At 39.6% G+C, this 15,252-nt stretch overlaps 1 protein-coding gene across 22 annotated transcripts in view; it reads right to left on the bottom strand.

Moving 5' to 3' along the window:
- The window catches only part of nfasca (neurofascin homolog (chicken) a), a 181,898-nt gene that overhangs the window by 127,377 nt on the left and 39,269 nt on the right, over window positions 1-15,252 (bottom strand). For 11 of the 22 annotated variants that reach the window (XR_015777627.1, XM_088083099.1, XM_088083139.1 and 8 more), the window contains exon 1: window positions 1,754-2,032. The exons of 1 other annotated variant lie outside the window; for it this stretch is intronic. The gene's annotated coding sequence lies outside the window, so the exon portion shown is untranslated. Of the gene's footprint in view, window positions 1-1,753; window positions 2,050-15,252 lie in introns of those variants that run through there. 10 more of the 22 variants (XM_088083169.1, XM_088083171.1, XM_088083165.1 and 7 more) reach the window with 4 other exon arrangements.

Genomic DNA, 15,252 nt, shown 5'->3' on the forward strand with positions numbered 1-15,252 from the left:
TTTTAAGTGGTTAAATAAGTTCTGTTCCTGACCCTCCACAGCAGTACAATGCTTGGCCTCCATGTTGGACTCCAGCCTGCTTCTCCAAACTGGGGGTGTGCTGACTGACATCTACTGTTTGTAATACACTCACAATGTGAAAGTACCCAATCTGAACTATCCCTTTAAGACTCAGCTATTATAACACAGCCAGTATTTGGTATGAAACAGCTAACCAATGGTGATGACAACTGGGTACCTCCAATATGGCCGTCACACCACATCATATCTGTGTGATGTTATTATGCAGGAACTAAATCTAACTCTGCTGTTATTCTCACCGTAGGTGTCTGAGAATGAGGCTGATATCTTAATACATGAACATAACAAATGTTGAAGTTGAGGAAATCAATAAAGAGAAAGAGACAAAACTACAGACAGAGCAGCTTTAAGAGTGATTGTGGCCAGTGAGGTAACATACAGACAAGACATAATCGATATTTTCCCAATCAACTGTGGCAGACTGAGTAATGTGTGTGTGTGTGTGTGTGTGTGTGTGTGTGTGTGTGTGTGTGTGTGTGTGTGTGCTGACTGGCAGTATAGACAGCTGTAACCACAATGCATTTCTCTTCCTTTTAACAGCCCGAATAATTACTTATGCAGCCAATATAAATACACTTAACCACAACATAGTAGAAATAACATGATCTGTGTGGCAGGTAGAATATTGAACATGTTTTTCCAATTAAACATTTAAAATGATAAAGATGTAAAATAACTCGTAGCTACAGTGCCATCCACAATAACGATGACGCTTGGAGAACACATGCCATGCAGGATGACTTATTTCAGAATGGATTCACAACGGCGTTCACTCACACACAGAGCACTACCAGCCTGAATGACACGTTTAACAGATTTTGATATTTAGTGAGGAGATGAACACAATCGCGGGACACGGCATGTGAGCTGTGGGGGATTTAAATCTATGACAAAGTACAGTACATTGTATTCTGTTTGATTCACATGCTGCTATCGTTGCACCTGATTTCTCAACAAATGAGTGTCTTTACGAGGCTTTAACCTCTTGTAAATTGAGCAAATAGGCACAATCTCAAATGAAAAGCATGTAAGGTGATGAACAACATCACAAAAAAAATTACCCAAAATAAAGTGAGGAATAAGTAAAAAGTTACAAGAAAATTAGCGCACAGAAAAAGTAAATATAAATTGTAAAGAAAACAAAAGATCAAGGTAATGGCTTTAAAAAGTGCTACAAATGTTGATGAAATTAATATTAGATATGTAATTATAATTTATGATGGTATTGAAAAAATAGCTTCGGGATATATATATAACTATTTTCTTATAGCTATTTTTATATTTTTGTCCTTGTTTTTTCTGTTTTTTTCACCTTTTAAGTTAAAAAGAATACCAATTTGCTGAGATTTCAGAGGTTTAAATGATTATGAAAGGTGTCCAAAAGTAACAAGAGGAAACTGATGTTGATCCAGGTTTCAAAGGGTTAAAGAACACAAAAAAAAATCTGGTATATTTTCACAAAGTTTTTATTTCCCACGCACAGTTTATACTGTAGCTGCAGACTTAATCTCTATGCTGTAAAAATGTTTTTTACTGTGAATTTCTAATGTTCGCTTGAAAGGTGGCTAAGTTCTACAATCTGCACATAAAATAAGAGTGAAGCATGAAGGAGTTTATTCTCCCCTTCCCAAACACACAATTACATATATACACAGTGTAGAGATATCAGTACCTCTGTCAGTGCAGCTCTTGCATCCAGGTGTACAGCAGTGCTGGGTGACTGTGTTGTATCTCCATCCCCATCAATCCTTCAGCATCCCAGAAACCAAAGAGAAAACAGCAAACACAAAGACTGAGCGTCTGTCAGCCAAATCCACCACGGAGCCACACAACAGATGTAAGGTCTGTAAAAATGGAGGAAAACACTACACTCTATCCATCTCTTACCCAATCTATTTCCCTTTTCCACACTCTGTCTATCCCTTTCTCCCTCTCTCTCTTTGCTCCCGCTGTTTCTCAGACCTCGGCCACTCTCTCTCTCACACACACACTGATTCTCCATCTGTCACCGCCCCCTTTCCTTCACCCCTCCCACCTCATACATTATTAATGAGCCTCAGACACACACACACACACACACACACACACACACACACATACACACACACACACATGCTCCACTGCTGTCAAACACACTCACATACACACATTTCAAGCGGTGTCCCACACACACATGCAATTCAAACACTGTGGACAACCTTTGGACAATCCACTGTTATGTGTGTGTGAGATCACAGGTTCTTTTGAATTACAAAAGAAATGTGTTGGACTAATGTTTTTCATGTTAAACTTAACAAAACCATAAAAAAAAAATTGAAACACAGACATGATTAAGCAACAGGTTTCCCCTTTTTGGACTAACATTTGGTGAAAGAGGACGTACTGGTAAAAAATTGGTGCATCAAACCTGCCATATTGTTGAGGTTTTTGGAGTGAGGTTTTACATGTTTTTGTAACACGTCATGTAAAGTGTTTTATGCCTGATTGTATGCCTGATGCTGAATAGCTTGCATAAAAACCACCATGGCTCAAAAATTCAGAATATAAAGATTCATAATTGACCTTGTTTGCAGTTGGAGATGGGGAAAATGCTTTCTGGGTTGCAGGGGATTTTTTCGCTGTAATACTGCAATGGGCCGCTAAGAAAATTGGCCGCAAGACTGAGCAGCTTTGGGGCCTGGCATCTCCGCACCATTACTGCCGCCAGGGAATGACTAAAGGAGAATAGCACTTTCTGCTTAGAAAAATCACCAATAAACGCTTCTTAACACACCTGTACATGTTCCAGAAGAAAGATGATCCAAAATTAAGGAGAAATTCTCATCTGCAACAAAGATTATATGTTTCCCTGTTGTTAGCACGTAGCTACATGTAGCAGTGTACTTGCAGCAGAGGGATAACTGTAACAAAGTTACAGCAGCACTTTCTGCCATGAAAAAAATCCCCAATAAAAGCTTCTAAACTAAAACCTTAAACATGGTTGAGCAGGATCCATATAGGATCATAGGTTTCCCTGACGTTAGCATGTAGCTAAATGTAGCAGTGTAGGCTATGTGATGTTAACACTTGCAGTAGTTTGCCTGGAGCAGATGACTACATAAAGAAATCCATCACAAGCTGATGCTAGCTTGAAAGGAAAGTAGCAAAAGTGCTTGAAACAAAGTATAACTCAGGGTTCTTGCTCGCAGAGGTTACTCTTACATACGTTTAGGTAAAAGTCTAAAAGGTCCCCTTTTAGGTAAGGTACAAATTAGCTATAGTAAGATGGTAAATGAATAGTAAATGGGCTATAGTGCTTTTCTAGTCTTATTGACCACTCAAAGTGCTTAACACTACTTGTCACATTCACCCATTCACACACACATTCACACACTGGTGGCTAAGGCTACCGTACAAGATGCCACCTGCTACTCAGTAATCATTCACACACACTCACACTCCGATGACGCAGCATCGGGAGCAATTTGGGGTTCAACTTCGACATGTTGCCCAGAGGAGCTGGGGATCGAGCTGCTGTCCTTCCGATTAGAGGACGACCCACTCTACCTCTGATCCACAGCCACCCACAGCCAAGATGATTATTTGAGTTAGTCAATTAACAGACATAAAATTATTTATAATTTCATATATTATTATTTATTAAGTAAAGACACTAAATGCACAGCTTCCCAAGCAGGACAGGTTTTTTAGTACTGTTCAATGAATAAGCTATCTAGAGACATTAACTGACATTTTAAAGACTTTTAACTACTTCGTGTTGCTAAAACGTGACTGAATTGTTTGAATTTTCTTCACTAAGACAATGTCATCGCCATGACAGTAAAAGCTTTTCATTTTATCCTTGTTTGAATGTACCTTCCCGGGGCAAAGTCTCTCTTTTTGTAGCATCCTTCCCTTGTGAACATAAATGAGCAGTCGTTTGTATTGTCTTTATGAAGACACTAATCTCACTGGGTTTGTGTGGTGAATAAAAAAATGCATTCCTCCCACACTCTCCCCACATGTACATGTAACCTATAAAAATTCAAACACACACAACAGCCATGCATGAGCACATTCACACGCAAAAAAACACACGCAGGTCACGGAGAAGACAGGGCCGATCATGCATGAATGCAGGGCATGCATGCACACACACCAAAATCCAACACACACACAAACACACATAGTTGTCCATGCATGCAGTGCAAGCGAGGAAGCCCCCCTACAGCTGGAGGCTATCTGAGTTTTCTCATGGACAAGACATGGCTGGAAGTCAAAGGAATGTGTGTGTGTGTGTGTGTGTGTGTGTGTGTGTGTGTGTGTGTGTGTGTGTGTTTGTGTGTGTGTTTGTGTGTGTGGGTGGGTTGGTGGAAGCAAAACCTTCCAAAAGTACAGCACATTAATGACAGATATAGTAATATAATAGTAAACACTGCTTTTTCAAATACTACATATTGCAGTATGTAAATGAACACTCCTGTGTGTTGGTGTAGACCCTACTTGCTGTTTTACCCAAAGTCAGATTAGAGGTTTATATCTGGATCTCAAACTGGACAACAATTCCATTCAAGAGTCAGTTAGGGATCAAAAGGATTTAGGGCAGAAGGCAAACCTGGCAACCCCACTATGAGGACAGGACCTTTGAGATGTTGCGTGCAGTCACTGCATCCAGCTGCTGATCAAGAAGAAGCTCTAGTAGAGATGTCATGTTGGCCTGGAGGCTGTAACCCAACCAAAATTTGTATGTGGGGCCCAGGTGGATAGTAAATGAGTTGAAAAATGGGCCCTATATAGAATTGTCCTTGTTACCCAAGTTGACCCCAGATAAGATGCCCACATTGGGTCTATGCATGTCCTCTTGGTACCCAGGTAGTTCTGTCATAACCCATTTGGGGCCACCTTGAGTAAACTTACCCATGTGGGCAATTAGCATATATGTTATATGCCAATATAGAAACCCATGGACAATCCAATGCGGGGCCCATTTTTCAGCTCATTTACTACCCACATTAGCCCCACATACAAATGTTGTCTGGGTACCAATCAAAGCGCCACATCCTCCATTTAATCTGGCGGTGGAACTTTGTTTCATGCAAATAAATAGACAAAACATTACTGTATAGCCTATTTCAGGTTTATATTTTTTACTTTTGTTTCCAAGCTTTGTGCAATGCCATGTGCCAACCTTGAGACCTCAAAATAAGGGAGAATTCTTGACAAATATATCAACTTCCCTGCAACAGAATTATTACATTAAATGCTCTCTATTATACTTAAAAACAAGCAGCTAGCAAGGCGGCGTTAGCCACTCTCTTCCGAGGGCATGTGACATGCATTGTGTAGCAATACACTTTAAGAGTGGACGGCGTCAAGGCCCTCTAAATCAGGAGAAATGGGACTCTGGGAGGACACCAAGAGAGGGCAGTGAAAAATCGGGAGTCTCCCGGGAAAATCGGAAAGGTTGCCAAGTATGGATGTGGCATTTAACTTCTGCTCAAGGTGGAGATTGTGCGGAGAACTACTATTAATTATGTGAGGTCTCCAAAAGCCATGCATGAAAAGGATGATAAAAGTGTGGGACGTCCTCTAGCTCCGTGAGTAGAGCGTCCGCCCCATGTAGGCTGAGTCCTTTGCGGTGGCCCGCGTTCGACTCAGGCTTGCAGCCCTTTGCTGCGTGTCATCCCCGTTCTCTCTCCCCCTTTCCTGTCACTCTCTAACTGTACTATAATAAAGGCAAGAAATGGCCAAAAAATAATCTTAAATTTAAAAAATGAAAAAAGGATGATAAAAGTGTCCTGCAGAAAAAGGTGAAGATAGTAAATGATAAATATTGACAAGTCTGTTTGTCCAAATGTCAACGTCAGTCAAACAGAATCATTTGAAAATAAAAATTAAAAAAAACATTTTTGATTTAATTAGCAATTTCAAGCTGTGGGAATGTTCTTAATGGGAGAGAAAACAGAAAGAGAGCAAGAAATCTATAAAGGAAGAGAGGAGGTCTGTGGGTGGGGGGCTGGGTGGAGGATTTGGACCTTAAGGGCATGTTATGGAGCCCCCCCCCCCCTCCTGCAGTTTAAGCAGACCTAAGGCCTGGTGAGACACAGAAAGACAGAGAGATTTTCAGCTTTATGTATCTTTGTGGTGTGTGTGTGTGTGTGTGTATGTGTGTGTGTATCTAGGCTTGACCTTCTGACCTCAGCCAGCATTTTCAGCTCCCTTCTGTCTCCAGCCACACCCCCAAACAATCAATAACCCCCCCAACCCGCCGCTGCTAGCTCTGACATGCAAATGACCCTCACATATAATTAAAATAAATGCCCTGACAACAATAGGATAACCTCAAACTCCCCTCTGCTTTTTCTTAAGATGTGCGCTAAGACATTCACTAACACACACACACACACACATATAAGTGCACAAACAAAAGCAAAGACAACATCAACTCGTGCCCAGATGGACTTGAGTCAGTTGACCTCTGCTCAGATCAGCAACAGACAAGCAAACAGACAAACAGGCATCAGGATGTTTGCACTTGAGCCCCCCCATGCTAAACACACACATACACACACACACACACACACACACACACACACCCCTCATATATCATCCTGTTACTACCTCCAAACTTAAGCTTGCAGCTCAGAGTTATGCGTGTGTCCAATTACTTCCACTTAATACTTAATTTAAATAATAAAGACTGAGGCAGGTCAGCACACAAAGGACAGTCCATTAAATGTATGTTTGCCATCTTAAGCTAGCAGCTAGCAATTTTTGGTTCTAAAAATGTTCAGAAAATGGCACAATGCAACCAATGCAATGTTTTAGTAGTTTTCTTCCAGTTCCTAGAATGTTTTTTATAAAGTTAGGGTTACATTACTAAAACAGATTTTAAAAAATGTTTAAAATGTTGGGGGTTTTTTATTGTTAACATATTACATTACATTACATTTTCATTAAAAATGGTCTGTAATATCAATGACATGAATGCAGGAGCATTTTATAAAAGAGCATTGTATGATCTGTCATCTCAGAATCCTCAGAATGTTGCAGTTCCAACGTTACCTCCTAGTCAGCATTTAACCTTACAGGGACATTATTTGAAATGATAACCATCCTTAAAACATTCTTTGAACATTAGATTAACATTATTACAACTTGTAGGTAACATTAGCTAATGTTCTAGGAACGTTCCCTGCTGGTTGGGCTGTCTCCTGGTGTCTTAACTTGTTGTTTGATCAAACACATCTTGTTCTCGTCTCTACAGCTTTTATTCATGAATATCAGTGAATGATCACATTATATATTAACCAATAGAAATAAAAAAAAACTATAAAAAAGACTATTTTTTATGATCAAGAGACAATTAGAATTTGAGAGCATAACAGAGCTGTAGAGCTCAGACTTGAGACTTAAAAAAGTTGACTTGACTTGGACTGCTTAAACTTTTTCCATATATTTTTTGATTTGTGTTTCATTTGTACTTTGTGTTTTGCTGGCCTGCTTGTTTTGTGTGTGTGTGTGTGTGTGTGTAGTGGGTCTGTTTTAACATAGCCTACATAAACATTTTTATAGCCTGTTTAAAAAGTTAATTAGTTAATTTCAGCTGTCATGAATCAGCTCACAAACCAATGGGTGATGTCAAGTTGGCTACTTCCATAAGCCCACTTTTTTATACAGTCTTTATTGATTTCCTGGCTTTGCATACGTGACTGATAAATTAGAAAAGGTTGTGTTGAAAAAGGTGTTAGGTAAGGTATTATTTTGGTATCACACTGAAACTTATATTAAACAGCAGTGAGTGGGGAATTAAGAGAAATGGGAACAGTAAGGAAAGGAGAAGGGATATAAGAAATGAGGACAACGTCACAGCTACACAATAACTGGACTCATTACAGTGTATGCCAGGGGGGTCCATGCGTTAATTAACTGTGCCGTTGACCCCTACACACACACACACACACAAAAATCTACAGAGTGCAGTCATGTCCTGTGGTTATTGAACCGGGTGTCAGGGGCAGATCTCACCCTAGGCACTGGGAAAGATTGTTTTTTTTTCTGATCAAATGTACAAAAGTAACAAACACACACACACATGGAACACACTGCTCTTTGATTCAGTAGAAACCAGTAGTTGGAGGGTCACACAAGTCACGCAGATGTAAAAACACTTATTAGTCAGTAGACTATATGAAAATATTGGCAGAGGGAGCTTCACAAATGTGTGTGTGTGTGTGTGTGTGTGCCTGTGCGGGTGCGTGTGTCTTCAGTCTGCATGCAACTGAGGACAACAATTCTTGTGATCTGAAATGTCACCCATTGACACACACATACAGATTCTTTGTTAGGTGTGTATGGGTGGGTGAATGTCAACGTTTTTTTTTCCTTCTCCCTCAAATAAGGAAAATTCCAGTACTTCCCATTCTCAAGTCAGAGTGTGTGTGTGTGTGTGTGTGTGTGTGTGTGTGTGTGTGTTTTTGTAGTCCAGACCCAATCCATGGTAAGCAGATACAGTATGTGGGTTACCATCAATAAGGCTTTGTCCAGTGGACGGAGGATTGTACATCGAGCCAAACAATATGGTGGAGGAACAGACTGAAACTATTATACAGACAGTGTCCCCCTCTTCTCGCTTCCCAAGTAACACGCAGTAACATCACACTGTATCGCAGGAGACGTGTCCCATGGGACACCTTTCTGTATAGTCCATCAAAGTGTTTTTTCCACCTGTCCATCCATCTATTGATCTACCAGCAAAATGATAATGAGTTCATCTGTGACTGAAAGTGGACGTTTATGCCAAATTTGAAGAAATTCCCTCAAGATGTTCTCGAGATAAGCGGATAACAAGACAGACACAAGGTCACAGTGACCTTTTTGCCAGCAAAATGTAATGAGTTTTCTTTTGAGTCTATGTGGACATTTGTGCCAAATTTGAGGAAGTTCCCCCCAGGTATTCTTGAGATATTGTGTTCACGAGAATGTGTCGAACGGACAAACAACCTGCAAAAAATGTCTTTGAGGGACGGCACAAATATTCAAACCAGAAGACCAATACCTCTGACACAAACACACATGCGTTGTCACGCACAAGCAGCCCCTTTCATCAGTATCAGGTAGCTCGCTAATTGAGCTTTTTAAAAATTTATAGAAACAGAGATATAAAGAGAGAGCTATTGAGAGGAGAAGGGGGGTGTACACAATAAAAATTCTTGTTGGAGAAATAACTTACATATTCACAGACAAAAACACGCATGTTAAGTACAGAGAAAAATTAAAAGAGGGTGAATAAGAGAGTAAAAAATGTCTGTAGTGAGTTCTTTTACCCCATGCAGTGCAGTTCCCTGGACACGAGGACACCCTGTTCCCACAATCCTCTGTTGTTTATTTCCTTCTAATCAAGCGGCCAGCGAGCTGTTTCATCAGAGCAAACAAGTTTAGGACGGGAGCCAAAAATGTGTTTTGATGTTTGTCTCTGTGTGTGTGTCTGTGTGTATGTGTGTGATTGCCCAACATGTCAGCTACAGCAGACCAGGAGATTATTGTTTCTGAGAAGTGCAATGTTTTCCAAAAAATTGCGTGTTAGTAGAAGGCATGAACCATTCCATTATTTATCCTTAAAGACAGATCACTTCCTCATAATCAAAATGTCAATCAAATCATGCAAATCTTTGAGAAGCATTTTTTTCAAGTTTTTCTTTAATGTGTTTTTTTTATTTTGTTTGTTACACATAAATGTTTTATTTTTTATTTTTATCTTTGTTGTTATTATTATTATTATTATTATTATTATTATTATTATTATTATTATTATTATTATTATGGGCATAATTGTATAATGATGAACTGCCTGTAAAATCAAACACCAAAAAAAAAACAAAAGAAAAAGACAGGAAACTAATTTTCAAAAAGCTATATCATTCTATTTATGACTATGGCCAAACAAAAGTGCTACACATGCTTCATCACAAGCTAATACACACATATCACACACATTTCTGAGGTGTTTTTTGCTAGATCATTATCAGCCACCTGGGACCCCTGACCTCCAGGCAGCCAGGGGCTTTGCGGCTCTAAGCCTAGGATGGAGCACTGTGAGTGGGGCTGGCAGAGCAGACACCCTGTCCTCTCTGCTGGAGGTTGCATGGATGAAGCTGTCCATCCACCTCCAGGACCCAGCTGGGTGAAATCACATTGTGGACTGGGAGAGCCAGCCAAGGGGCATGTGAGTCACACACACATGCACGCACGGACTCACACACACACACACACACACACACACACAGATGTGCTGCGTGCCAACCCGACTTGATGCTCAACCTAGTTCCAGTAAAGCAGCAACTCTGAGGTCATTTCCACATTTGGGAAAAGAATCCTTCACAGAATCCATAACTTTAGGGGGTCAAACAACTACATTTACCCCAAAATGTGATTAAATTTAGTTTAAAAGAAAAGGCAGACTGAGACATCAAATCCAGCTGTGTTATGGTTCACATATGCATGGCTTCAGAGATAATTAAGGGACTTTTTTAAAGGTTTGTTTCTCCCCTTCCTGCCGGTAACACCATGTTCTTCCCAGAAAACAGGGAGTGTGTGTGCATGTGTGTGTGTGTGTGTGAGAGAGAGAGAGAGAGAGAGAGAGAAAAAAGAGAGAGAGTCCTATGCATGCACAAAACATCAACTCTTGGTCAATGACGGAAAGCACAAACAGGGATGAACAGTCCTTTGAAATGTTTTAAGATTATTAACTTTGCAAAATAATTAAAAAAAAAATTTCCCTAGACATTTTTTCTTAGTTTTTTAAAATAATTTGATAAATGTACTAATTTCTTACAATTCATTACCAAGTTGCTTGTTGCCCTTTTCTAGTGTTTTTGAAAGAAATTGCACCAATTGGCTCAAAGGTTAAAATACTTGTGGAACAGCAGCATGAAACCAAAAAAAGTGATGTCAGCCCAGGTTTCAAAAGGTTAAAAGAGACATTTTTAGTTCTTATTTAGTTATTGTGGTGAGGCTCTATAATACCTGGACGTATTTGTGTCTTTGGCTTCACACTGAGGAAAGACATCTCAAAACACTGTTGAGAGAAGACAGACAGTGAAAGCAGGGAGAGCGAGGGACGGGGAGGGAGCAGCTGTTTCGGACAGTGAGGATGAGAGAGAGAGGCCCACCGTCTGGAGGTAAACAAGACACACACCGGTAATTGAGCAACTGTTGCTATGGCTACATTAATGCTGAATATCCTCCCATGCCCCACCCTAGACACAAAAACACACGTACACATTGACAGAAGGTGGACACACATCAAAACAACACAGAGGCAGAAAGTCTTAGTGCTGAAAATAGCCTTCAAAAAAGCTCTTCCTTTCATTTAAAATCTTTATGTCTTCAGTTTGTCTCTCTGAGACTCTCAACAGGTGCAAAAACCATCCGGACAGCAACAGCACAGAAACAAAACTGTAAATAGTATGATGCAAACTGTGAGATATCACTTTAAAAAGAATTCAAATGTGCAAATAAATTTCAGTCAATTTGATAATGCACAGAATAAACAAATGCTTGTTGTATATGGATTATTTCAAATGATTTGGTCATATCAAATGTCATAGTCAAATGATCTTACAGCAAAATGAGTTCATCTAAAAACCGTCATATCAAAGTTCAGCTGCAGCCTGACCTCCTTGTGAGATGATTTAAATACTGTGTGGTAGCTGAGCAACACAGTTTAACATCAGTGAATAAAGCAAAAACATTCTAATATTATCTATTACCTAATGATAATTAATGCTAATAAACAGAAAGGGGGTTCTTGGCTTTGGCTTTAGCTTTAGCTGAAGTCTAATTTTTTTATATACATTTATTATTTAAATGGTTGCCATGCTTTGTAGTAATTTGTATTTACATATTTCCTGTGCAATAATTGTATTGAACAACAAATTTTGTTCTAATAAATATTGACCTGAGGCCTTCAGATGTTATATCAACATGTTCTTAAAGCTTCTGTATGCAACATTATGATCTTGGCTTTTCTAAATCTAGGTATTTAAAGGAGCTCTATGCAACATTCAGAGCTTTAATAAAGCAGCAAACCACTATTTGCTATGTAAAGATATAGCAGAGTCATGGCGTCCTGGGCAGAGAATGAAGTTTCTGTGTGTGTTGTAATCTAAGCTTCTCTGTAGCTTGTTATGGTAAGCCAGTCCTGCTGTGCCTACATGTTTATGAATGTCTTACTGGCTATCTCATTGCCATTGCTTTGCATAGTATTCATACAGCGGTGATATCAAAACGCAGCATTGTGGAAGAATAATTCCCACCCTTTCATTCCTGCTCAGGAGGTTAAATGGCTGTTTACGGAGTTAGCACTATGAGCTGCTAGCCCCACGGTACACCATGTCACAACTCATGCACATTCATCTACATACTGTGTTTTCTGGGTGTGGTTACATGCACCGTTGCGTGTGGTTACATGCACCATTACAGCCCTATGGCATGGACAAACTCAAAATTAAGGATCATGAAGTGCAATTTTGTTTATACATTTCAATTAAAGTTGGTAGAAAGTTAGCTCAGGCCAATTAGTTATGTGGATCCAGGTATTTTTTTCCTGAGATTTCTTAAAATACATACTATGCAGTATGCATGTTTTAAGATGCCTTCTTGGCCAGGTCACTTTTGTAAAAGAGATTTTAAAGCTCAATGAGTCTTTTACTTGGTCAAATAAAGGATACATATGCAGGATTTTCATTATTTCAAAAAATAAAATAAAATAATTCAAAGACTCATACAAAACTAATCCTTTTCAGTCATGACCTTTGACCCACTGGAAATACGTGGTGGTGTATTTATCCACAGAGACTCTGCGCACTGTCTGGATTTTATTTTAGTCTGGGATGCTCTGTGGCACAGGTATACCTGGACAACATGGTTTTAAATTAATACTGCGATACTTTTAGGCTATATCTTGATATTTTGAAATCTAATCTAACCTACTGTATACTACTAGAATACGAAAGCATTTAATGAACCACAGATACAATAACGTTATATATATTATCTACTGCCATGTAATTAAGTTAAATAAAGTGCTCTCATAATGAAGCTTAATAAAATACTGATAAGATGAAGTTTAATAAAGCACTGTCTTAATGAAGTAAAACAAAGAGAGTGAATCTGAAGCTACTTTCACTGTCACTGTCTGGCGATATTCTTTACAAACAGTAGCCAACAACTCCTGTATAATATACTTTTATGTTAATCTATTTTGTTTGAGTAATTATTTAATAGGTCACTTTTATTTTCTTGACCAAATAAGTTAGACCAACCTTGGGGTTTCGGTAGGTCTGCTCTAGAACGTTTTCTCTTCAACTGGATTTATCTGAATTAAAAAAATTCTGACGCAAATATCCAAAGACTGTTTGTTACGATGTGCTTTAATCCATAAAATTTTCTACAACTCAAACTAGGTTTAAGGAGCATCCGCTTTAGAGAGTCATGAAAAGATTTGAGAGGTACAACAACAAAGAGGCGCAGTAAACGGAGTCCACAGCAGACACAAAAACAGCAGGACATGGCAGCAATAGTAGTAGAAGTAGTAGTAGTTGTGTGTGTGTGTGTGTGTGTGTGTGTGTGTGTTCATGTATAGCACTTCTTCCCTGATCGTCAAGTCAAATAAAGGCTGTCGCGCGCCAAGCCTATTGTCTGTACAATGACCCCCAAAAAACCTGCCCAACCACCATGCCTCACCCCCAGACACACACACACACACACACACTCACACACACTAACACACACTTCAATCCCCCTTGTCTTTGTTTTCAGCAACAGGAGGTGTGGTGGTTTTTCTACAGTTAATGAGTTGGTGGGGCCACGAGGGCCAAGCGGAGGCACGGGTCATTCATTCATTTAGCCCTTTAAGCCTCCTTAGCCCTCTTCCCCCATACACACACACACACACACACACACACACACACACACATACACACACACACACACACATACACACACATTATAAAAATCATAGCACAGAAATACCCTTATATTTTGGCAGCTGAGGAAGAAAAACACATCTAAGGTTACTGAAACCAACACACACTCACAATGCTCACAAACACACACACATATGCACACAGACATGCGTACACACAATCATATAGTTCTGGCGTCTGGTGACACAATAGCTTCTGGTAGCAGCTGGTCAGCAGTAGCCATAGGAGTCTCTCTCTCTCTCTCTCTCTCACACACACACACACACACACACACACACACACGCAAACATGCAACATGTACAAGCCCCTGCATGTCTAATGACGTGCCAAGACGACATAAGAACAAGAGAAGACAACTTGACTGGCCATCTGTGGCATGGAGGCCATGTGGAACATCTGCGCCAATCAATAACACACTCACTCCCACACACACACTCACATGGAGGCATGCATGAGTAAACACATGCAGACATGAATGTTGACAAAAGCAAATCTACTGAATGTGTATTTTGCTGAAAACAAATGCATACGGTTAAATAGTTTTGAATTTTCAGTTAAACATTCACTAAAATACAAAACCCTGCAAATACAAAGTGTCACATGCTCCTTTAAAAAAAACGCTCACAAATGAGAAAGTCAAGAGTTGCAGAGACAGAAGTCCTGGTCATGGTGAGTCAGATACGTATGGGTGGGACACACTGCTTTAAGGTGTAAATGATATTAACAGCTGCTTTTCTACAGCACTGATGCATCAATGCTGGGATATTGAACAGCGTCATATCCTGCTGACGCAGCCACCTCTGGAGCTGAAAAATGAAGCCAATGCCAAAAACTGCAGTTTCTCTAATGGCCACTAGAGGCTGGCTCCAAGTGTGAGTCAATACCTACAGACCCTCATGTTAAAATGCCAAAAATGAGAAATAAACATGGTTACAGCCTGGTACAAAAAAAATGTTTTGGTCTCTAAAACTAGTTTCCCCTAGTTTTCCCCTACAAAAAACTGTGCAGGGTGGTGAATATTTATATAACTCATCTGTTTAAATGTTTTTAAGGCTTAAAGTTAGGCATATGTTTGAGTGACAGGTGGGGGCCATCCTTTTACAAGTTGCTGCCACAATGTCAACATTTATTAGTTAACATAACTGTGTTGTAACCTTAAGTTTCAGAGAATAGGCATAGCTGTAGCTGTAGCAATTTCAGTGTG

Source organism: Plectropomus leopardus, chromosome 2 (assembly GCF_026936395.1).
Source record: "Plectropomus leopardus strain MGB_pleo_1.0 chromosome 2, ASM2693639v1, whole genome shotgun sequence".
Lineage (NCBI taxonomy): Eukaryota > Metazoa > Chordata > Actinopteri > Perciformes > Serranidae > Plectropomus > Plectropomus leopardus.